We start from the raw sequence: 25,890 nt of genomic DNA on the forward strand, positions 1-25,890 counted from the left end.
CAGTCTGTCCTGGGGAGTCACAGAAAAAAAAATCTTCATTCTGGTGAAAGTTGAAACCATCTGGCCAGTTGAATTCAATTGGATTGAGTTTTGGTGGTAGAAATGTGAAGGTGAGAACCAGAGCACTTTGCTTGGCAGATCTTCCCCTTTTTGATGGTGTGTTTTCAGGACAACATCCTGTCCACTATGAATAGATGGAAAAGAACAGAAGATGTTTTTATGTCTGACAGTGCAGCTAATAGATTATGGGATGCCAGAGTGGCAAAGGAAGAAGGAACTGGAATAAGACAAGGGGCTGGAGAGGCTGCCTTATGCTGCACTGGCAACATGAATGAAATAAAACCAAACTATATCTGAGTAGTGACTTTACAGTGGACAAACTATTTTCTTTTAAACGTCTTAAATGTCTTGCAGTCTTGAGATGAAGGTTTTGTATTTTCTGGGCATTTGTTTTACATTTTAGGAGACGGATGATTTAAGCATGAAAGCAGTGTGTGTGTGTGTGTGTGTGTGTGTGTGTGTGTGTGTGTGTGTGTGTGTGTGTGTGTGTGTGTGTGTGTGTGTGTGTGTGTGTGTGTGTGTGTGTGTGTGTGTGTGTGTGTGTGTAAAGTGACATCAAATTGCAGCTGACTTATGGCAACCCCACAAGGGGTCTTTCAAGGCAAGTGAGAAGCAGAGGTGGTTTGCCATTGCCTTCCTCTGCGGAGTCTTTTTTGTCCTGATTGTGCTTAGCTTCCAAGATCTGACAAGATCAGGCCACCTCCCTTCCAGGAAGCAGAGTATCTCTTGTTTATTGTGACTTCTAGGTAGGGTAGCCAGCTCTAGCTTGGGGAATTCCTGGATATTTTGGCAGGGGCGAATCTAGGCAAACTGGAGCCCAGGGACAAAATCTGAGTTTGGTGCCCCCCCCCCAGGTATGGACGACCACCCTCCCCCACAACGACCAAACAATGATTTTTTGTACCAGCTCACAAAACACCTCCCACCACCAGCAAAACATACATGGCTCTCCCCACCAACTCTCTTTCCTAATTTTGTCCTCACACCAACCCTATGAGGTAGGTTGTTAGCCTCAGAAACAGCTCCAAGCCAGTGCAAGTGGGAATTAACTTTTAAGCATGTAAATCTCTCACAAATCACCGCCCCCATCAGAGAAGTTGGAACCTTCCCCCCAAAGGCCAGTTTGAACAAAGAAAGAAAATCAGAGAGACAACTGTGAGTTGGCTGAGAGATACCCAGCTTGGATAGCAGGCTTTCCCCATTTATCTTTGTGGATCTGATGTGGGGTAAATCTACACCTGCTGCAGTAAGTGCCTCTACCCTATACTCTACTCCATTTTAAAAACAAGTGTCAAGGTTTCCAAAGTGTTTTTTGCTTTCCAGACAAAACCTGTAGTAGAAGGGGTGGGTGGGCATTTTTTTAGAAAACAGTGTTTAATCGATTCCTGCAAACTCCCCCATGACATGCCCAGGGTAAGAGACTGGCCTGGCAAGAGATGCAGGGCCTTCTTGAGTTAAGCATGGGGACTGGGCTACTGCCCCCCCCCCCAAAAGCCCCCCCAGAGTCTGGAGTGGGGAGCCATGGCTTCTGAGGCGATGGATGGCCTCCCGCCCCCCTTAGCTGACAGGGAAACCATAGGAGTGGGGGGCTTGATGGGGGGTGGGAAAAAACCAGGTCTCTGCCCCAGTGGTGCTGGCTGGGCATGGGGCAGGGGTGGGGCAGGGGTGGAAAACTCTTTGTCTTGGCCCTGGGCATCATTTTTCTGCCAGTGTGCCTCTCTAAGGAGTTTTTCACTTGACAGTATGCTGAGAATAGGGACTGCTGTAACTCACAAGGTCTGCTCAGGAGTTGGTCTTGATGTATTTACATGCTAGCTAATACTGGAAACTAATTGCTGGACTAGATGGAGATAGGTCCCCTCTTGAGGAGGCCAGAAAGAGTGGGCTCCACCACCCACATGATGCAGAAGGTCAGAACCCTCATGCTTTTGTCCAAAAGCCAAAGCAGCTGAGGAAGGGGGAAAACAAATGGATGTTTGACCAAATTCCCCTAAATATTTTTTACGCACTTTCTACAAATTGACTTTTCTATCAGAGCTTCTATTTTTGCTTTATTGACCAACCTGTCCCCTCCAAATTAAGCAACCAGCCACTGCTCTGGAGAGGGACCTTGCTCCCAACACCTCAAGGTGGCAACAATCTGTCTAAAACAAACATTCAAAAAAGAATCATAAAAGGAGACCCCTCATAATTGATGTTATAGGTAATTTAATTTGCTAAGTGTAATGCAGGCAAAAGAGATGAATGAATGTGCCCTTTTCAGCCTGGTGGCATCTAATATGGAAAACTGGGTTTGATTCCTTACTCCTCCCACATGAGTGGGTGAGGACCTTGCTATCTGATGAAGACTGGTTTTGTTTTCTTTTCCCCTCCTGCACATGAAGCCTGGATTGAGTGACCTTGAACTAGTTCTCTTTGAACTCTCTCAGCCACACCTACTTTACAAGGTGTCTGTTGTGGAGAAAGGAAGGGAAAAGGAGTTTTGCAAGCTAACAAATGCCTTCCTTTCCTCTCCCCCACTTTCTTTCCTCTCCCTCTTTCCCTGCTCCTTCTGTAGGGTAGCAGGTGGGAGCAGACAAAGTGGGGGGCATCAAACTCACTCTGCAGATTACAGCCCAGCCCCACAGCAAAAGTTAAGAAGCCAGGCGCTCCATCCCACCCCCCCTCTAATATTAAGGCTATTCACAATTGCAAACAAAATTTAAGGAATAGAAGAACAGTTTGGATTCATACATTGCCTATAAGGTGTCTCCAAACAGCTAACAAACACCCCCTCCCTTTCTTCTCCCCACAGCAAGCACCTTGTGGGGCAGAGAAAGTGGGGCATCAAACTCAGCTCTGCAGATTACATCCCAGCCCCACAGCAAAAGTTAAGAAGCCAGGTGCTCCCCCCCCCCGCCCCCACACACACCCAATCAAGGCCATTCACAATTGCAAACAAAATTTTAGGAATAGAAGAACAGTTTGGATTCATACATTGCCTATAAGGAGTCTCCAAACAACTAACAAACACCCCCTCCCTTTCCTCTCCCCACAGCAAACACCTTGTGGGGCAGAGAAAGTGGGGCATCAAACTCAGCTCTGCAGATTACATCTCAGCCCCACAGCAAAAGTTAAGAAGCCAGGCCCCCCCCCGCCCGCCCCCCCCACACACCCAATCAAGGCCATTCCACAATTAAAACAAGATTTTATGGATGCAGAAAGTGCAGTTTGGATTTGCACATTACCTTTTAAGGAGTCTCCAAACAGTTCACAAACAGCGCCCTCCCTTCCTCTCCCCACAACAAACACCTTGTAGGGGCAGGGGATTCCTGCCTCCTCTAGCCAGCCTATGGATCTCTCTTCTCCTGTGCTGGCTGGCTCTCCTCGCCTGCTGGGGAGAAGGCTTGGGGAAGCAACATCAAGGGACTTCCTGGAGAATAAGGCACTGCACTCTGGGTGCAGAGGGAGGGGAGGCGGAGCTCTCCAGTCCCTCCTCCTGGAGGCACAATGGTATTTCTCCCCCGCCCTCTGGACACTCAGGGCCACCGTAGCGAGTGGGCGGGGCTATGTCAGGTTTCCTTAATTTTTTCAGCAGCCGCTTCCTGAATGCCGGGCTTGCTTGGGCTTCCAAAATCAGTCTGCGTGAGGGGATGTTCTGGCGCCCCCCACGTGACTGCAATGGATGCGCCCGGGGACAAGGGGTACCCCTTGTCCCTAGGCAAGTCCGCCAGTGTATTTTGGCATGGTTCCAGGGTGACGGCAGAGGAAGCTCAGCATGGTATGGGATGCCATACAGTCTACCCTCCAAAGCTGCCATTTGCTCTAGGGACCTGGTCCAGAGGTGGGATCCAGCAGGTTCTCACAGGTTCCAGAGAGTAAGTTACTAATTATTTGTGTGTGCCAAGAGGGGGTTACTGATTGGTGATTTTGCCACGTGATTTTGGCCTTAGTTACGCCCCTCCCTCTCTCAGCAGCTAGCGCGCAGAACTGGAAGCCAGCTCTAGCCTGGATCTCGGCGCCAGCTCTGCGTGGCAGCCTCGCGTGGCAGCCTGCGCTACGCGCAGGCATTCGTTTCCCGCCCAAGGACCGGCGCAGCGGCTGCGTCCTTGCCACAGCCCCGCCCAGGAATGCCCCGCCCCTGAATGCCCAGCCACGCCCCCGTCATGCCCCGCCCAGCCCCATTGGCGCTACGCCACAGTTTGAATCCCACCACCATGGGAACCTGTTACTAAAATTTTTGGATCCCACCACTGACCTGGTCCCTGTAGTCTGCAGCTCAGTCATAATCCTGGAGGTTGGCAGAGGTGAGAGATAGTTTGATTTCATTGCATTCTGTAGATAAGGGTCTTACCTTGGACACCCCCTTAATAAAAAATGTGTTCCTATGAAACCTCTTTCCCTTCAGCCCCACAGTCTTGGCCAGGATCTGTGTTCAGGGGCTGGGCCCAAAAACCCTGGTCCGTCTTTTTGGCATGTTGCCAGTATTCAAAAGCACTGAGCCTCCGAGCAGGGATCCTGGCAAACAGCCACTGCCAGACCTCTGCAGTATGTATCATTTGGATTTACTCATGCTATTTAGACAGATACTCAAGTCAACGAAGGATTAAAACAGCACTTTAGTGTAAGCTAATTTTTTAAATGAAAGCAGAATTATTCCATAAAGGTGTCAGTGGCTCCAGCTGACTATAAACAACTTCTGGATTGCTCAAGTACAGGTTTCTCATTCCCTCTGAGCTGTGGGAAGAGTCTTAAAAACACCACTTAGCATTATAAATCCTTCCAAAAACATAGCCACCTGCAGGAGTTAAACGACCATCATGATTTACTGGGCTCTGTTCAAGGCAGAAACCTATTGCCCTCATTTTATTTTCATTTCATACTGTTCCCCTCTAGCTTATTTCATTTTATTCTCACGGAATTTTAATTCCGTCATGGCACAGTTTCCCTCTAGGTCATACAAAGGCCAGGGAAGCTGGGGAACGAGTGGTGCAATGGCTGTCCTGTCCTGCAGAGGCCTGTGGACCTTCAAGGCAGGGGATACTCAGGGCATCCACAGGCAGTCTGGGCTGACGTGCAGAATGCCTCTTGTGAAGGCTGCTGCTGTGCTCATGCAGGTATGTGGCTCTCTGGGCAGGTTCACTGCACCATACCTGTGGCTGGGTCACCAAGCAGGGAGGTGGGACCTGCAGATCTCTTGGAATGGCAACTGATCTCCAGGCGACAGTCAGTTCTCCTGGGTAAAATGGCTGCATTGCAGGATGAACTCTATTGCATTATAAGCCACTGAGGCCCCTCCCTTCCCCAAACTCTTCTCTTCCCAAGTTCCACCCCGCCCCCGCCCCCGATCTCTAAGAATTTTTCACCCCAGAGCTGGCCACCCTCCCTCGCAGGGCAGATGATTTCGATGATCTCTGGTAACCGTTTCAGGATCAGGAACAATAACAGACAGCTGCAGCACACACTGCTCTTTGATGCATTCCCCCACACTGCCTGGCCTCTTCTAAAGTCAAAGGCGAAGCATGAGCTGTCTGCAGCTTCCCCGGTGCTCCCTGGCACCTTCAGTGTTAGACTTTGGGACCATGATCTGGGGCTTTGGGGCACTTTGGCTTAGTAGGAGCAGCCTCAAACATTGGCTGTAGCCGAGCAAGTTTCCCTCCATCTTGATTCTGCTGCTGCTTCCCCAGAGCACTCTGGGAATTATAGTAACCAGAACCTCTGGCTTGAATGGTCAGAGGAGGAGGAGGAACAGGGGATTGTCTGGGAACTACACTACGCACTAGAGGAAGGGAGCAGAGGAAGAAAAAAGAGGAAAGGATGTTGCTGCAAGAATTTCCTCTACGTTTGGCTGCCAGCCACTGCATCCAGGTTGCTCCAAATTATCGCAAGCAATGGAATCGCAAGCAATGGAATCGCAAGCAATGCCCGGACTACAGAAATCAGTTCCCCTGGAGAAAATGGCTACTTTGAATGGTCAAATCTATGACGTCACACTCCACTGAGGCCCCTGTCCTCTCCAGGCTCCACCCCCGAATCCCCAGGAATTTCTCAGCCTGACGTTGGCAACCATAGCATCTGTCAACCCACCCTGGCTGGGTCACTGAAGGTCATCTTCTGATACTTGTGACAGGAAAACATGGCAAAGGGCTTCTTGGCCATCCTGTTCTATTTCTGAATTGTCATCTCTTCGCTCAAAGGTTGCATGAAATTGGATGCATGCAGCTGGCCCTGAATTTTTAAAATATGGCAGGCTTAATCTTAGCATGTTTACTCAGAAGCAAGTTCCACTGAGCTCAGTGGAGCTATTTACTCCCAGGGAGGGGTGTCTGGGCTATCAGTTTAATGTTGGAAGTGAATCCAGGCAAAAATGGACAAAGTAGGGAGAGAGGAAAGCAAAACAAAGAGGCAGGAAACCCTGTTTGTGTGTGATGGTAGAGGGGGAGCAGCAAAAACAGACACACAGCCTGTTCCTCGCTTCCTTGATCATTTCTCTGGAGACTAAGGTCGATTCCCCATGGTCAATTAATCGAGTGATACTCACACGAAATAACCAGGTTTCAGGAAGTACTCCCCTCTGCTTGAGCGACGAACAGGGATTCATCCCGTTTCTGGAACTCGTTCCCCCCTTATCCCACATCCTGGCAGAACCTGCTTGCATGTACAACTTTTCTCCTTAGAATACTTTCGATTTAGTTTCGTGTTTAAAATTCTCGTGTTTAAAATTCTCGCCATGGAGCATGATGCAAGTCTAGCAACCAATCAGCTCTCAGCGGCACGTGCAGCCTCTTCCGGGTTTTGGTTAGTATAGCGAAAAACCGCTTACACAAGTAACACCCTTCAAAATGAACAAAAACCTGCTTAAACGCCTAAACGTTTATCCTTGCAAACAAGCAAAAAACCACTTAAATGCCTAAACGTTTAAATGTTTATCCTTGCAAATGAGCGAACCTCAGATTCCCGCCCCATACAGGTCCTGCCCCAACATGGGAGAGACCCGCAAAGGAGATTGTGTGGTGATGGGGACTGCTACATTTCTGGAATCAGAGACAGGCCTACATTTCTTTGCTGAATACGTGCTGCAGTGGGGAGGTTGAAATGGTGCGGTTTCTTTACAAACTTGGTTTAATCTAGATAGAATTTCCCCGTGGGGAATCAATCAATGTTTGCCTCTGAGTGCGCTGCCTGGGATCTTCACCTGCTCTTCATGCCTGCAATTTTGTTGTGTCTGAGCCAGGCACCTTTTCATAATTTCTCAATCTCCAGCCAGTGTGGTGTAGTGGTTAAGAGCAAGTGGACTCTAATCTGGGGAACCGGGTTTGATTCCCCGCTCTGCCACTTGAGTTGTGGAGGCTTATCTGGTGAACTAGATTGACCTGTGCACTCCAACACACACCAGCTGGGTGACTTTGGGCCAGTCACAGTTCTTCCGAGCTCTCTCAGCCCCATGCACCTCACAGGGTGTTTGTTGTGAGGGGGAAGGGGAAGGAGATTGTAAGCCCCTTTGAGTCTTCCTACAGGAGAGAAAGGGGGGATATAAATCCAACTCTTCTTCTTCTCTTCAGGTTGAACTCAGGAATGCTGATGCTGAATGTAATAATATCTCATGTTATCTTTTGCCCATTAAATACGCAAAGGTCAAAATGGGCATGCAAAGTACACGACAATCACTTTGTCTTGACTGCCTCAGGCCACTCCCACCTCAAAATGTTTCTGCCATCTCTGAAAATTGAAACTGAATATTTTGGAACAAAGAAGCACACACTTATTATTTGAACTTAGAAGCAGGGATTTCTTAGAAGCAGGGGCTACAAATTAGAACTTAGAACTTAGAAGCAGGGGCTACAAATTAACCCTCTGAGGCAAGTGCAGAAGGCCCTTCAGGAGTTGTCAGCCTTCAAGTGGTGAGTGAGTCTGTGGTGTATATATATTTATGCCTTACAATGGAACAGTCTGTCTCTGATAGTTGTACACATTTTCTGTGAAACCATTCCACACACCTCCATTGCCCCAATCATCCCCCCCCCCCGTCTCTTCAGATGAATTTATTATGCTGGAAACATTTTATTCCTGATACTGGAATGTCATCTGTGATGCAGAAGGACATCACCCCTTTTCTTTTATTCTTTTTAGCACAGGTGCTGTTGCATTATTGCACAATTACACCGAAGTCCTAATTAAAAAAAAACTGCTAGCCTCCATTTCTTCCATTAAGAACTTCCCACACAAAATGGAAGCAAAAAAACCCTCTACTGGAATAGATGCCTGAAGGAACCAAAGCACATAGTACTCTTAACAATTGCCCCAGCATTGATACAGCTTGAAAATTGCTCTCTGCTAGTTTGCTAGTTTGATATGGAATGGACAAAGCTGATCCAATCAACCTTGCTTCTTTATATCTCAGCCTGAAGGTTAAGATCAAAAGTTGTATGTGAAATTGACAAAGCTGATCCAATTGACCATACTAGTTTGTATCTCAGGTCCACACCACACAGGCTAAAAACTCTGGTGTGAGCCTGGTAAAAACACCGGTTGGGAGGGAAACTTCGCACAGCTGCCGTCTCTAAAATGAGGTGGGGGAAACAGGGGCGAACAGCACCAGGTGAGAGGCACTGCTTTTAGGCACGTCCTTTTTTTCTTTTCAACTTACCTTCTCTTCCCTGCACAGCTCTGTGTAACAAACTAGTAAAGTCCAGGCAAAAGTAACCATTCTCAGTTCTTTATTGTACTGGCAATCATAGTCAAATACAGGCAATGCGAGTTCTGAGAGCCTCAGAACTTTGATAATAGTTTTAACACAGTAGCAAACCTCTTTCCCGCCACAAGAAATTCAACAGCAAATAGTTTCATACAGTCAAGCTGAGATAACGTGAGAGCAAAAATCCCCAGCCTAGGCAGAGAGCCAGGACTGACAGGTGAGAAAGATTCAAGGACAGAGCACACACCAACATCATCCTGACATTCTGCCTCTTCTAAGAACCTCCCCCCGGGTTTGTCAGGAAAAGCCTTATGGAAAGCAGTAATCAGAATAGGGGTGTGGACATCTGTAGCCTAGACCCACTGATCATGGCCTGTGGGAAATCCCACCCACGAAACAAGATATTGTAAACGCAGGCAGCGCATGCCGGAATCCAGGATGGCGTCGATTTCGTAATGCTTGTGAGCATTAATCAGAACCGGAGGAGGGCGTTCGGTGGGGCCATGCCAGGCATCAAAATCTGGAGCCTGAGTAAGCAGGAATGAAATACAGGATGAATCTAGCTAAGTGATTTTGGCAACTCAAATTTAGCAGTTACATTATTGATTACTTGTACAATCTTAAAGGGACCAATAAACTTTTCCCCAAGCCTGGAATACTTATGAACATCCCAGAGATTTTTAGTGGAAAGATACACCCAGTCATTCACATGCAAGGGAAAGGGAATCCGATGTTTATCCGCTTGCATTTTTTGGGACTCCTGGGCCTTGTGCAGAGCTATTCCGATTGAGTCCCATTTCACAATGGTCTGGATCCAGTCATTAAGTTCAGGAGGCTGTAATGGATCTGAGCCAAAAAGAGGAAAAGGTGAGTTGGACTATCTCAAAGGGAGTTTTCTAGGTGCTGGTATGCACAGCATTATTATACGCATATTCAGCAAAAGGCAGCAAGTCCGCCCAATTGTTCTGGTGATAGTTAGTGTAGCATCGCAGGTATTGCTCCGAAGTCTGGTTCGTATATTCCAATTGGCCGTCAGATTGCACGTGATAAGGAAAAGATGAAGCTGATTCAACCCCAAGAGAGCCAAAAACACCTTCCAAAACTTGGAAACAAATTGAGGACCCTTGTCCAAAATTATCTTAGATGGAGCAGAGTGTAATCGATAGATGTGCTGAATAAACAATCTTGCCAACTTGGGGGCGGTGGGAATGGTGGAACAAGGTATAAAGTACGCTTGTTTAGAAAACAGGTCTACCACCACCCACAGCACAGTATTGCCTTGGCTCTCCAGGAGATCCGTGATAAAGTCCATGGAAATAACCTGCCATGGTCGGTCAGGAGAAGGGATAGGCTGCAACAACCTGTGGATTTTTTCGGGGATGGATTTGGCTTCAGCACAAACAGGACACCCTTTGACATAAGCCTCAATGTCCTTACACATAGTACACCACCAAAATTGGCGATGTAGCAGATGTAACGTGTTCAAAAATCCAAAATGCCCTGCTTGCTTAGCATCATGACCAGCTAGAAGCACAGTTTTCCGGGGATGCGGCGGCACATACCAGCAGTCTCCTTTCTGCCACGCCCTGTCCCGCAGCACCAGGGACAGGCCGCCCTCACCCTCTGGAATGGGGCTCCCTCCCGTCTTGAGAAAGTCTTGTAAAAGAGAGGAAACCATATCAGAACAACTGGGGGGTGTGGCGGCTGAGGGTGACGAGGCCAGAGGCGGATCGGTCTGTGCATGGGTTGGGGCCTGGGTGACCGCTAGACCCAATTGCAATGGGGAAAGAACAGTACATGGGATGACATGTAAGGAGGTATCTGCCCCCCGGGGAAGGTGGGAGAGCACGTCCGCTAACTGGTTGGTCTTCCCTGGGAAGAAATGCACTGGAAACTGGAAACAAAAAAAGAAATCAGCCCATCGCAGTTGCTTAGATGACATTTTACAGGGAGTGGAAAGGACCGACAAATTTTTATGATCTGACCAAACTTGGAAAGGACGGGCAGAATCCTCCAGCCAATGGCGCCAAGTACTGAGAGCTTCTTTAATGGCTGCAGTTTCTTTAACCCCTACCGTCCAGTTTAGTTCAGGACCAGAAAGTTTCTTCAAAAGATAGGCACAAGGAGACAGCTTTCCATCCGCACCCCATTGTAACAGGGCTGCCCCCAAAAGCTTTGTCAGAAGCGTCCACATGTACTACAAAAGGCAGGGCAGGATTGGGATGGGTCAAAATAGGCTCAGTAGTAAAGGCAGTCTTAAGTTGTTGAAACACCTGCTGGCAACTTTCAGTCCAATTAAGGGGGGCTCCCGGTTTAGCTGCTTGTGGCCCCTTGCCTTTTGTATGTAGCAAATCAGTTATTGGCAAGGCTATCTGGGTGAATTGTGGAATAAAATCATGATAAAAGTTCGCAAAACCCAGAAACTATTGAAGCTCCCTGCGGGTGGCAGAAGTGGGCCAATTTACCTCCACCTTAGCAGGATCCATTTCCAACCCCCTCGCTGACACATGGTATCCAAGAAAATCCAGTTTTTCCTGATAGAAGGCACATTTAGACAGTTTCACAAATAAAGAGTTGTCGAGGACTCTCTGCAAAACAGTGCGAACCAAAGCAACATGCTCCTCCATGTTGAGTGAGTAGATCAAGACATCATCCAAGTACACCACCACTCCTTTAAACAATAAATCTTGCAAAACCTCGTTAACTAAAGACATGAAAGCCCCGGGTGCTCTGTGTAACCGAATGGCATTATGAGATACTCATATTGTCTAAACTTAGTGTTGAAGGCTGTGAGATACTCTATAGTAAGCCTCCCTCAAGTCCAACTTGGTGAAAATCCGACCAGACCCCAAAGCATCCAAGAGGTCTTTGATCAAAGGTAACAGGTATTTACTGGAGGCTGACACTGCATTCAACCCTCTATAGTCAGTGCACAATCTCAAAGAGCCATCTTTTTTCTTGACAAAAAACACTGGCGCAGCGTACGTGTATCTAGTCGCCTTCCAAATAAATCCATGAGCCAGATTCTTGTCCAAAAACGCCCTTAACTCAGTCTCCTCAGTGGGGCTCATCCGATAAACATGGCCCTTCGGAAGCTTAGCTCCCGGAATCAATTCAATCTTACAATCCGTGTCACTATGGGGGGCAGCTGGTCACATTCCTGCTCCTCAAAAACTCTGGAGAGGTCCCAGTAGTGTTTAGGCACTCTGGGCAGTTCGGGCGGCAAGGTAACGCCAGAAGCCAAAGCAGGAGCGGTCAGTTCGGGTGGGTCTCCTTCATGCATGTGATCCCCACAGGGTGGATCAGTGAAACGAACTATGCGGGACATCCATTGGATGTGCACCCAACCAGGACATTCCAAGAACGATCGGGTGTCTTGCCACTGGGGCCAAAATGAAAACTACGACGTTCCCAATGCTCCTCACACCATTAGAGGACAGATTCAGCTTCAAAACGACTTGCCCCCCCCCAAAGGGCTGCTATCCATTTGTGTAAATGGAATGGGTTTGACCAACGGGAACAATTGTAATCCAAGTTCCTCCACTATTTGCGGTCGCATAAGGCAATGGGAACACCCTGAGTCCACAAGAACCCAAGCCAAAATATGACTGTTCTTAGCCGGATTAGAGAGTGTAGTCAATTCAATTCAATTCAAATACCTTTAATGGCATATAAAAAACAAAAACATAGCATCGCAACCTTCCATGATTTAGAACGCAGTTGAAAATACACCAGTTGAAAATTTAGCCACAGCTCCCGACGCCTCATAACATTTGGGAGAAATGTAACCTTCAGTTGATTGGTTGTTAAATAAATACCCCTACACATCAACGTAAAAATACAATCTAATATAAAATTGCAATAAAAATAGATCTGTTTAGCAAGTTAAAAGCAAAATGATACAGCAATAGGTATCCTACCTCTAATGCAGTGATTTTTTAGACAGGATTGGAGACTTTATACTCTATCTTTTATAAGAAGAGTTCTTAAATTTCTTGTTTTATGTATCATATTTTATATTTAAAAATTTGATTCTGTGCCAAATAATAAAAGAAACCAATTTGGTTTAGGAATTGTACTGGCATAATATATATATATTTAAAAATACAGTTAAAAGTAATAAAATGGGAATAGAATTAGCACTTTAAAAATGGTTTGTCAGGTATAGAGCCTACCAATAATGCGTGTTGTATGAACATTGTAATATCCAAGAAGAAAACGTGATGGCAACAGTAGGGTTAGAAATTTTCCCTTGCCACTAGTAAAGAGGTCGAATTAATTCTGAGACGCCAAGCATCTCTTGCATTTATTTTGACACTCCCTAGGGGAGGACATGGGTAAGGGAGTCAATGGAGCCACAGCGACAGTGTCTTTGTTGTTTTGGAATTTGGTGATACCTTCCGCTGGTAGAGGCTGAAGGGGAAGACTGTTGGAATCTGGCTAACATAAATGCCCGACGGTGGGCAACCCGGTAAAAGTAGCTGCTAGGGTAATTGGCTAAAACTCCAAACTTGGGAAGGATGCCCAAAGCTCGAGGAGAGAACAGACTGGAATTTTTGGATGAATAGAAAGCCTGGCGTTCATGGTCTTTCTCAGTCTGTCTTTGAATTTGGCAGAAGATAAAGTTCTCATTGCTGTTTTTGAAGGACAGTTAGATCTATTCCGATGTCTCCTAATTTTGTTGCAGGTAATTGCCTTGGCTCCATTTTGGAGACAGTGAATTATCTTTAAGTAGGTGTATGGTAATGTCGGCCATCCTTGGATCTAAAGTGGATCTTGAGCCAGAATTTTACATTGTGAAAATCCAAGCTAGGGTTTCAATTGTGGATAGTCCACATTTCAAGACACAAGAGTAGTGAAAGGTGATACTATTGGGGACTCCCATTACTCTTCTCTCAGAAATGATGCTTCGGATTAGATCATCAATTTCCTGAGTTGAAAGCATTGATCTGCATAATGGGGATCCCAGTAAAGAGTCTTTGGAATCACCTTTGCTTGGAAAAAATCTTCAAGGGCAGCAATGATGGATTGAAAACCCTTCCCGTAATAGAATTGGGAGATACCTGAGTAGCAGCCTTTTCCCGGAAGTTATGGAGCAAGGATCTTTGTAGTGCACCACTGGAAATTACCATTGGAAATTTAGGCCTAGGAAATATTTAAAAAAAGATTTGACCTGATTAAGATGGATGTTAAGTTGATTTTCCATGTCTATCTGTTTCCAGTGAGTTGAGAAAAAACTACTATTTTGGATTTTTGCACGAAGTTAACCTTTAGTCTTACGCTTTATATCACAGTAGTTGAAGAATGCTTTTAAATATCTCTATAAAAGGCTTCGCACTCTGGTTTTGCGATAGAATAGCAGTACTCATCGGCATACAGTGCAGCAATGGGAATAGGATGGCTCTCCTGCTTTCGGGTAGATGTCCTTCTACCGTAAGTTGAGATGGTCTTGCAGGTCATTTATATACTCTAAGTTACTGAATAGGTCTGCGGGGCCAGCACGCTAACCCTGTTTGACTCCTCCTCTTGGAGGTAAGGTGGTATTTTGTTGGAGAAGTGAGCCCTAGATGGTTCAATTCTTACCTGGCAGGAGGTTGCACTGCTACAATTCTCCGAATTAGCATGAATAAATCGAGGATCCATGTCCATTTGGTCTAGTTTGGACCAGAGACGGTCCTAGAGCATTTAACTGTCGGAAGGCATTACTCAGATCCAAAAAATGCTCACTGTGATAGTTTCTTTTGTCCTTGGTTGGTATATTTGGTCCAACAAGAAAGAGAGAGAGTGAGACAGTGGTCCAATTGTAGATTTCCCGGCTCTAGAAATCCAATCCCTGTTCTGGGACCTATAATCCTGTTTTTTATTTTGCCATGTCATTAGTTTGCTCTCAAGATATTTTTTGCATAGAGTTTCCTAAAGTTGATAGCAAGGTAAGCTACAATAGGTCCTGAAAGTTTTCCTCTGGTCTGTCTCGCTGGTCCTTTCTTATGGATTGGCAACAATAATTGATGAGAGCCAAGTTTCCAGGAATTATTCCATACTGGTCAATGAAGGAGAACAGCTTGATTCAAAATAGGGGCCCACCAGTCCAGTGTGTTCCTAAGAATACCCTCACATCAGGGATCCCGTCCGGACCTGGGGCCTTATTTTTCTTTAATTTATGAATTAAATGATGTATGTCCTCTAGTGTAGGAGATGGCCATGACGGAATGTTGTCCCCGTCCAGTTTGTCCCATATATCAGATGTGCTAGCAGGATCACGAAGGAGAACTGAGAAATAGTTGGTCCATTGGGGTTTGGTTACATTTGCAGCAAGTAATGATTTGGAAGGTCCGTTCACTATTGCCCAGAATTGTTTGGTGTTATTCAATTTTAGGGCATCAGATAATATTGTCCATTGAGTATTGGCAAACTGGTCTCTTTTCGTTTGTAGTAGTGTTTGGTGTTCCTTTTTCCGTTGTAGATAGGTTACTAGGGATGACGAAGTCGTTGGTATTATATGTGGTGCTTAAATATCAGCTCTCAAGCAGTCTTTTGACTGGATACAGTTAAGTAATCAGACCAGCTTGTTTTAGGAGCCATATTGAATTGAGTCGGCATTGCTGAGTGAATGTAGCTCTGGTAAAGTATCCTCAGAGAAGCATTCCATGGTAAGTGGGCTTGGATCAGGAGTTAATAATCAGGTCTTTCAAATTCGTGAAGTGATCATTGACCAAGGTGGATGATGATAAATGGTATTTGCCATCCTGGGCTTAATTGAGTGCGGATTTTTTCTGTATAACTCTTTTTTTTTTTTTTGGTTAGAGAGTTTTCTCCATAGTTGAAACCTTTATTGCAGAAGCACTGCTCTGTCAGGGGATAGCAAAGGAGGGGTGAAGTGGTCACTTCTTCTGCACGCTTTTCCAATCTTGAAGAAGTGGATGAGTTCTATGAGGTTAGGTGGTGCAAATCTCCATGAAATCTATTATGCTGCAATCCCCTGATGGAGAAGAAGGTAAATCTAATGGCCATGAGTCAGGAGAAAGTGCGGTGGAGCCATTAAGTATTGATTTATTTTGACACAGGAAAAAAAATCAATTAGGAAATGACCACTTTTATTTGATTTTGTATCCCTTTGAAGTTAGTTGGATCGGATGTAAGTTAAGACTGTCAGTCTCAATACACAGTTTTTGAGGGATTGTTGATTCAACTTTGCTTATCTCTGGCCGCTAAAGTCACCCAACATGAGGCAAAAGGTGTAAAGGTATTCCTCCTCTATGTTGGAAGTATGGTTCGTAAATTGATTCCATTGACTAGTGAGTTCGTGGTCTGTGGTTGTTGGAGGTAGGTATACATTAGTAAGTAGTAGTGGTTTTGGGCACATATCAGTGAGTAAAGTCTGAGCAAGAGGGATACATGGATCAAGGTGTTTCACTTTAGGGAATAGCTGATCTCTGATCAAAAAGCAAATACCAGCTTGAAAACATCCTCTGGGGTTGGATTTATAACCTGGTAAATGATAGGAGTGGAAGCCTTTTAATTTGGGAGCATCCTGGGACCAGGTTTCTTGTAAGAGAATACAGTCAAAGTTAGCAAGAAAATCCATTAAATCACAGTCTTCTCTTTTAGATCTCCATCCAGCTATATTCCAAGAGAGTATACTGATATTTGGGCTTGTGCTGATGGTAGTGGACGATTTGGGCAGTCAGCTCAGTTGTTCCAGTTTGTCCCAGTCCCCATTATCATTGTAGATGATGCAGCCATTGCAGTGTAGTCATTAGGGTAATGGGGGCGTCACCATCACTCACCTTATCTTTTGGGGGCACCATGGTTTCAGGAACTGCTGTAGAGAGACCGATGCCAGTGGGGTTTTCCTCATCTTCGGGGAAATTGAGTTCCTCTGCAGCCAAAGCTTTGGACGTACCTTGGGCTGACTTAGGAGGTGCTGAACGTCTTGCTGGTTTGGCCGTAGACTTATTTGGAGGAGCTCTGCCTGCAGGTTTGGGTTTCTTTGGACAAGTAGCAGCCATATGACCAGGCTGGCCACAGTACAGACAAAGTCCTAAACGACGACGCCTTTTGGAGACGGTTTCCGTAGTAGGTGGTGATGGGTCGGCAGCAGTTGAGGCAGGAGTTTTCTTTACTGGGGGTGAAGGGCGTTTGGCTGGCTGGGTTTTGATCCCTGACCCTTTGGAATGATTGAGTCTGCCCGCAATTACACTGCCGATTTTGATCCATTCTGCGATTGTGCAGGGCTCGTTCATAACAGCCCAACTCCGGATTTTGGGGTCAACAGCCTCATAGAAATATTCGGCTTTCATTCGATCCGGCCAGTCAGGAATTTTACTGGTGACTGCGCGGAATTGCCGAGCAAAATCTGCAAATGGCCTGTTGCCCTGCCAAACAGCAGGGGGAGGGGGTTAAAGGATATAGGTCCTAGATCTGAGCTCTATAGCTCAGATCCTGCTTTACATTGTTTTTTTGCATCTGCCAGGGCTCCTGTCTAGCTCTCTGGTGAATGGAACAGCATCAATCTGTAGCCTGCATAATCCTCAAACCCAATAACTCACATGACGGATTATTCCTACAGGGAATCCACCCCCAACCACCACCCCCAACACACACATTTTACTTCGCAGCAAGGATTTAACTGCAGGATACAGCAGAGCAGCTTCCTTCGTCACTTTTACAAGACGGACGATGCTGTACGAGCGGCACAATATTATGATAAATAATTCAAAGTGTGTTTGTCAATGTGGAAGAACTGAGCCTGTGCTGAGATCTACCACCACTGCTTGCCTACTTTCTTCCTTGCCAATTTGCTAATTTGCAACTTTTAATTTCTCACCTGAGGCTTTCCAGCCATTAATGTGATTTTTGGTGAGATTTTGTAGGTGCTTTATACTGTCAGAATTCTCCTTACATTCTGACAGATGCAATGATTTTTGTTTATTTCTCAGCTCCACTTGAACATGGCAGCACTCCAAATAAGCAAGTCCCTTTTAGTCTGCACAAAGTAAATTAAAAAAACTGTTCTGGTCAGCATCTGCTGCAGTCATTGTTGGGGTAAATCAATTTACTGCGGCTGTGAACTACCATGTAGGAGGGACGCCTGAAGCAGAAGAATCAAGGAAGCATGGGGAAGGGGGAGAAAGGTCAGAGTCACTTCAAGTTCAAGCAAGTTGTTTTCCCTTCTTCAGTTGTTTCCCCTTCTTTCACTTTCCATTCTGCAGCTTCAAAGACACCCCACAATCCTCTTAGTAAGCAAGACTGAGCCCACATCTTTATTGATTCCGATATCCTAGCACTTGAAGGCTGTAATATACATTTAAATGTGACACTTCACAGGTTCAAGGCAATTACTCCCACATTCCTTCCAGTCACTACTAGATTGCTGACTCAAGACCTGCTTCTGTCTTAGCAACTGCATGGCACTGGGGGCAGGAAAAGGCAAGCCATGGGTTATGGCCAGTGGGGGAGGAGTTGCTACCCTGGAGTTCCTCCATGTGCCATTTGGTTAACATTTGAACCAGGTGTCAGAGCCAGGCCAGAACTGGGGGCATCTGAGAACTGGAGGCCTACATTTGAAATACAGCAAAGATGAGAGTTGCCAGACCCTCTCTGGCCACTTGCAGGGAAGGGGGCAGGGCTGCCAGATCCAGGTTGGGAAACTCCTAGAGATTTGAGTGTGGAACCTGGGGAAGACAGGGATCTCAGTGGGATACAAGCAGGCCATAGAGCAGTGGTTCTCAACCTTCCTAATGTGGTGACCCTTTAATACAGTTCCTCATGTTGTGGTGACCCCCAACCCTAACATTTATCCATTTTACAGATGGAGAACACTGATGCAGAGAGTCTTAGGCGACCCATGTGAAAGTGTCATTCGACTCCCAAAGCGGTCGTGACCTACAGGTTGAGACCCACTGCCATAGAGCCTGCTCTCCAAAGCATCAATTTTCTGCAGGGGAGTCAATCTCTGTAGTCTGGAGATGAGCTGTAATTATGGAGAATCCCAAGGTCCCCCTGGAGGCTGGCTTCCTTAGCAAAGACAAAAGATTTCAGGATGCAGCCTGGGGGTAGGGGTGAGGTTGAGGAGTGGAAAGACCTCCGCATGGTACAATGCCATAGAGTTCACCCTCCAAATCAGCCATTTTCTACAAAGGAAGTTATCTCTGTGGCCTGGAGATCAGCTATAATTCTGGGGGACCCCCAGGTTCCACCTGGAGATTGACAACTCTTAAAGGGCAGTTTTCTAGTTTGTAAACAAGGTCAATCCAGAGGTTACCCAAAATTTTTGCAAAAGTGCTGTCAAATAGAATAAAAAATTTCCTCCTACAAATAATAGGGCAGGATCAGTATGGGTTTGTGAAAGGCAGAGACATTAGTCAACTGATAAGAAATGTTTTAAACATAATAGAACATGGAAAAGGGAAAAATATGCTATGATAAAATTAGATGTTTATAAAGCTTTTGATACGGTTAGTCATGAATTTCTGTTTCAAATGTTGGGAAATTTTGGATTTGGAAAAAGAGCAATAACGACTTTACAGGAGTTGTATAAAGAAGGGAAGGCGAAGATTAGAATTAATGATAGATGGTCTAGAGAAATAAAAAGAGGAAGAGGGGTGAAACAAGGTTGTCCATTATCACCACTTTTGTTCGTTATGGCGATGGGATATTTGGCAGATAGGATTAGAAAAAATGGAAGGATAAAAGGATATATGATAGATAAGGAGGAAATAAGGATAAATTTATTTGCAGATGACATATTAATTATAATGGTTAATCCTGCTGATACCTTAAGGGAATTAAAAATAATTTTAGAGGATTTCCAGAAAATTTCAGCACTCAGAGTTAACATGGAGAAAACAGAAATAATGAGGGTAAAGTTGGAAAAAAAGCAACTAGATAAGAGAATAGTAAAAAAGAAAATAAAACATTTAGGATTAATAATCACACATAGAGTAGAAAAGATGTTTAAATATAACTATGGGGAAAGATGGAAAAAATAGTAAAACAATTAAAAGAATGGGAAAAGAAATGTTTATCGATCACAGGGAAAATCAAAGCTTTGAAAATGTGCATAATTCCAAAAATGTTCTATTTGTTCCGAACCCTTCCTTTGGTAATAAAGAAGAAAGAATTTGAGGAATGGGATAGAAAGTTGAAAGCATGGGTATTTAACAACAAGAATTCAACAGTAATGAACAAAATGCTGTATATAACAAAGAAATATTTGGGCTGGGGAATCCCAAAAATGCAAGAATACTATGAAGCATTTCAGATAAAGTGTTTGATGGGGATAAGAGAAGAAAATAATGAGGAATGGATGAGATTTAAAAATGAAATAAATAAGGAAGAGGGAAAATATGGACTATATACTAATAAGATGGAGAAGGGAAACCAAAATATAATAGGTCCAAGAAAGGTGAATTTGGACATATGGGGAAAATGGAGAGAGAAATGGATGCCCAGGACCCTGGGGACGGCGCCAGTGGCAAGTGTGGCAGGAAAAGAAGGAAAGAAAGTAATACAATTTTGGGAGAGACAAGGAACATGGCAAATATGATTAGAGAAGGGGGTGAAATAATGACATTACAAATTTTTATAGAGATAGGTGGTACAGAGAACTGGTTGGTTTTGAGAGGAATATGGGAAAGAATAAAGGTGTCGAGAATTAAAGGTGAATGTATAATGGCAGATTGCTTGGAAATCTACAAAAAAGGGGGCAGGAAAGTTTTAGGTCAAATATATAATTTGATGATTGATGATAAGGAATTCATGATAAGAGCTATGAAACAAAAATGGGAGAAGGAAGGCACTCTGAATGATGGAAAAATTGAAAGAATAATGGCTAGCATGAGAAAAATAAAAATTAAAAAATATATGGAGTTGGAAAGAAAGTTGATTTTAAAATGGTATAGAACTCCCAAACAACTTGCATATATGGTTAAGGGATTGTCCCCAAAATGTTGGCACTGTGGAGATCAAGATGAACATTATAGCCTGTGTGGATTAAATGCAAAGAAGTAAAAAGATTCTGGGAAAAGGCATTGCTATGGATAGAGAAATTGGTGAAAAATAAAGTGAAATTAAGAAATGATCTATTATTTATGGGAATAATTGATGATGAAAAATAGATATACAATATAGAAATATGTATAAAACGTTGATTAGAGCAATACATGCAGTGATAGCATTTGGATGGAAAGATAAGAAAAAATGGACAATTCAGAAATGGTTGGAATATATATGGGAATGAGTGACATCAGACATTTTTGAAATATTATCAAAGAATAAAACATGGCAAGAAAAACAGAATGAAATAATGAAGATATGGACAAGTTATGAGAATTGGATGAAGGAGACGGGAGTCAAAGAAGACATATGGATAAGAAGACAATGAATGAACTTACTGCTGTTTGGTTAAAGAAAAGTAAAACATAATATTAGGGGAGGGTGGGAGTAAAAAAAGGGAAAATGTATTGTTTGGAAATTATATCAGAAAGATGAAAATAGAACGATTATTTCAAACTATACAATAAAAATATTTTAAAAAAATCCAGAGGTTAGCTGTCAGTCACAGGAGCTGAAGTTGCAAACCTCAATGCTCATCAGTAACTGGAGAGGTCTCTGAAGCTGGAAAATGCCCAGTTTCCAGGGCTCAGCTTCAGCCCCTGGTCTGCCTCTGGCCCAGAATTCAATCCCAGGGATTTCTAATGGGGCACAAGCCTGCTCGGTGGGTGGGGTGTGGAACCTTCCTGACTTCATCCCTGCTGAGTGGCAGGAGCCAGATGCTAGCCTCCAGCTGACCTTTTTATTTTATTTCAGAACATTCCTCTTCTGCCTTTTCACTGAGTGAAATCAGCCTTCAGGAGGTCTACCAATAGAAATCAGATTTTTAAAAAATCAGTACAACAATTAAAAAGAGAAAACATAAAATTTAAGCCACAAGTAAAATCAATCAAGCACCCCACAGAAAACTGAGCCAGAGTGCCGAACCAATCAACAAAGTGCTGCCAGCAAAGAAAACAGAAATTAAAAAACCAAATCCAAAATGTTTAAGGCATAAATGTTTAAGGAATAAAACAGAGCTTAGCAGTTTCAGGGGGGACTGACTGGAGTAGCTGTGGTGAACTTCCTGGGGGAGGTAGTTCCATGAACTGGGTGATATCACCTATCCCTGCTCACTGTTTGTGTGGGACTTGGATTTCTATTCCCCCTCCCCATTTCAGGGCTTGATGTCTTTGAGAATTGTGTGACTAGCAGGAATATGAGCAATAGTGAAGCCCCACCCCTCCTTCCTTCACCTTGAAATTGTGAACTGTTTAGAGAGCAAAATTTCCCTTGTGATGCCTCCAGACACAAAGCTTGCTCTCCCATTGGAACAAGGGGTATCTGGGCATCAGAGGAATCCCCAGGGAAACTTTTAGTCTTTCAATATGACTGAAGACCTTTCCCAGAATGGTTTTGCACATCCCTCTAAATAGGATTGATTCATTGGCAAAGATGAACCAGCCCTCCCCAGCCTCTAGGAGAAGAACAATCTTGAACTGTGTCAGAATCCCAAAAACTGAAACAAACTCATGTATAAGAACAGCAGTTTATTGAGTATTGAGGATCTTCTCTGGTCATGCCAGGTTTGCCCACGCAAAACCCAGTAGTTAAAGTAGCTTGCACCCCCCACCCCATCCTGGGAAAGTGCGCCCAAAAGGAACTGTGAAAGCGATAACAGTAGAGATGGCCAGGCACTGACCTTGAGTGCAGTATAACATCATACAGTATACAGTATAACATACTGTATACAGTATAACATCATACAGTATACAGTATAACATACTGTATACAGTATAACATCATACAGTATACAGTATAACATACAGTATACAGTATAACATCATACAGTATAACATCATACAGAAGACAGTTGAAAGTCAGTTAGAAATGCAATTAACCCATTCCTCCACCCCCAGCATACAGAAAGCAGCAATAGCAAAATCCCCATAATAACAGGCCTCCTGACATTCCGCTCCCTCGAGGGCCCTCCCCCCAGCTTGCTTGGGCAGTTTTGATGAAACGAGGCAGGGGGCAAACAACCTTTCCAAGAGACCAATTACTGCAAGTGGTTTCGATAGATGTGAGAATCAAGAATGTCAGACAGTTCATAATGTTTAGTCCCATTAATCAGAATCGGAGGAGGAACCTTCTTCTCTGGATGTCAGACATTCGGGGAACACGTCTTCTTCAGTAGGCTGCAGTGAAACACAGGGTGTATTTTATGCAAGGCATTAGGGAATTCCAGTTCAGCAGTCACTTTATTTATCACTCTGACAATCTTAAAGGGCCCAATATATTTCATACTCAGTTTCGAGGGCCGATGTATGTCCCAGAGATTCTTGGTGGAGAGGTACACCATATCTCCCACCACTAGAGGGAAGTCATGCCTGCGCTTATTGGCCTGTCGCTTGTATGAGTCTCTAGCTTCCTGAAGCGCTTTCAAGATAGGAGGCCATTGATCAGCAACGGATTGCATCCATTCCTTAACCTCGGGTCCAAGGGCATCTCCCAACTGAAGCATGGGCAGAGGGGGAGCCAAACGACCGTGGACCACTTCAAAAGGAGTCTTGCCCGTACTACTATGAACTGAGTTGTTGTAAGTGTATTCCACGTAGGGCAACAGGTCGACCCAGTTATCTTGCTGATAGTTCACATAACATCTCAGGTACTGTTCCAAAGTCCGGTTGGACCTCTCAGACTCCCCATCAGAATGGGGGTGGTAGGTCGAAGACAACCCCTGTTCAATGCCCAACAATTTCATAAAGGCCCTCCAAAAGCGGGAGACAAATTGCGAGCCTCTGTACGCAATTATTTTCTTGGGGGCAGAGTGCAACCTGTAAATATGCAGCATAAACAGTTCAGCCAGTTTCTGCGCAGTGGGAATGGAGGTGCAAGGAATAAAATGAGCCCACTTAGAGAACAGATCAACTACAGTCCAGATCACCATTTTGCCATGACTCAAAGGCAAATCCGTAATAAAATCCATGGAGATCACCTGCCAGGGCCCACTGGGCAGCTCAATGTCCTGCAATAATCCTTGAGGCCTGCCTGGAATGGCTTTTGCCATAGCACAGATAGGAATGCAATTAGAAATGCAATTAACCCATTCCTCCACCCCCAGCATACAGAAAGCAGCAATAGCAAAAAAAACCCATAATAACAGGCCTCCTGATAAACTGATAACCTCGGAAATTGTTTCTGAGCCTTCAGTGGTGAGGACTTTTCAAAATTCAATCATGACCTAGGCAGTGTGGAAGGAGGGGGGGCAGGCATATTGGCCAGGCAACTTCGGGTGGTGCAGGGAGGAGGAAAATTTTAAAAAACTGTCCTGCCGCCTGAATTGCACCTGAATTGAGTAAACAGGAAAGTGTGCATAAATCCATGGCTATGAAGGGTGCAATGTCTCTTAGTTGCAGCAAACACAGCAATCCTCAAACATAATCATAGTATAGCAGTAGAGTTTAATGGAGAGAGATAAACCTGGAGACATCAAGTCTCTGAACACAGACAAAGAACAAGAACTACAAGAGAGCAACAATCAGCTCATAATAAAACACCAGGCTTAATAAAAATTAGGTGTGTCAGGGGAATAATCCTATTAAAGGAACATACATCACAAAAGGAGGCTGGAAACCTAGTGGAAGCTGACTAAAGTTGGTTCATCCATTGGAATGCCCCTGGACTTTCCCACTTGAATGCTGGTGTAGCTCCCCAATAGTGCTCACTTCTGGGTTGGGCAATTGCAGGGCTGAGCAGTGCCTGCACACTGGCATCCTTGCTCCCCTCCTCCTGCTGACATCGGTGCCTCTTCTGCTGATGGGGAGGTAAACACACAAGCACAGGCCTCCCCTGCACTCAGAAGCCAATCTGGATTGTTGACCCCAAAATAGATAAATGTGGATGGTCAAGAAAAGGAACTAACAAACTACCTAAAACCTTTTTTCACCTGAAAAAAACATTTAGACTTAAAGGATGTATGGAGAGAGACATATGGCTCAGAAAAGAATATACTTACTATTCTAGCAGGCATAAATCACAAGCTAGAATAGATATGATATGGTCCACAAAATTACTTATTAGATTAACAAATAATGTTAAATACTTACCTAAAATTTTGGCTGATCACAACCCAATACAATGGCAGGTGAAACTAAAAAAGGACAAATGTAAAGAAATGAATTAATGATAGAATATTTCAAAAGGAAGAAGTACGATTAAGAATAGCTAAAGAATTGGATATTTTTAAAAAAAGAAATGATAGTGGAAGATTCTACAATCATATGGGATTCCAGTAAGGCATTTGTAAGAGACTTAATCATCCAACAAGATAACAGAATTAAATGTAAAAACATGCATTAATGAAACAACTGACTGAAGAATTAGAGAAAATGCAACAAGAATTCAAAGGAAGACCAGGTTAAAAAAAATCAGTAGAAGTATAGAAAGAACAAAAGAATATATGAAAGTAATTCTATAAAGAATTACATACAGAGAAATTATCAGTAAAGGAAGAAGATATTCAGCAATACTTAAAAGATATAGAGATAACAGAAATAGATGGAAAAATATTAGAAAGGTTGAACAAATTACTAAACAGAAAATACAAGAAGCAATTAATGAGCTAAAAAAGGACAAATCACCAGGACAAGACAGACTTTCAGAAAAAAATATTATAAATGTTTAGTGAAGACTTTAATCACAAAGTTAGAAAAGATTTTTAGTGATATAAGGAAAGGAGGTAAATTACCTAAGTCATGGACTGAAACTGAAATAACTCTAATTCCAAAAGAAGAAAGGGAAGCATTAGAACCTGGTAAATTCAGACCTATATCACTTCTTAATAATGATTACAAAATATTTACAAAAAACCTGAGTAACTGATTGAAGGAGTATGTTAAACTCCAACCAATGTTGGAAATGTAGAAAAAAATAGGAACTTTTCTACATATGTGGTGGGAATGTGCTGAAGTAAAGAAATATTGGAGGGATGTAACGCAATGGAACAATTATTAAAACATAAATTACAAAAGAAGCCAGACTTTTTTTGTTGGGTTTATATAAGGATAAAAATGATACTTTATTTTTGTATATGATCACTAATGCAAGGATCGAGATAGCCA

The sequence above is a fragment of the Sphaerodactylus townsendi genome, linkage group LG11 (assembly GCF_021028975.2).
Source record: "Sphaerodactylus townsendi isolate TG3544 linkage group LG11, MPM_Stown_v2.3, whole genome shotgun sequence".
NCBI classification, from domain to species: domain Eukaryota; kingdom Metazoa; phylum Chordata; class Lepidosauria; order Squamata; family Sphaerodactylidae; genus Sphaerodactylus; species Sphaerodactylus townsendi.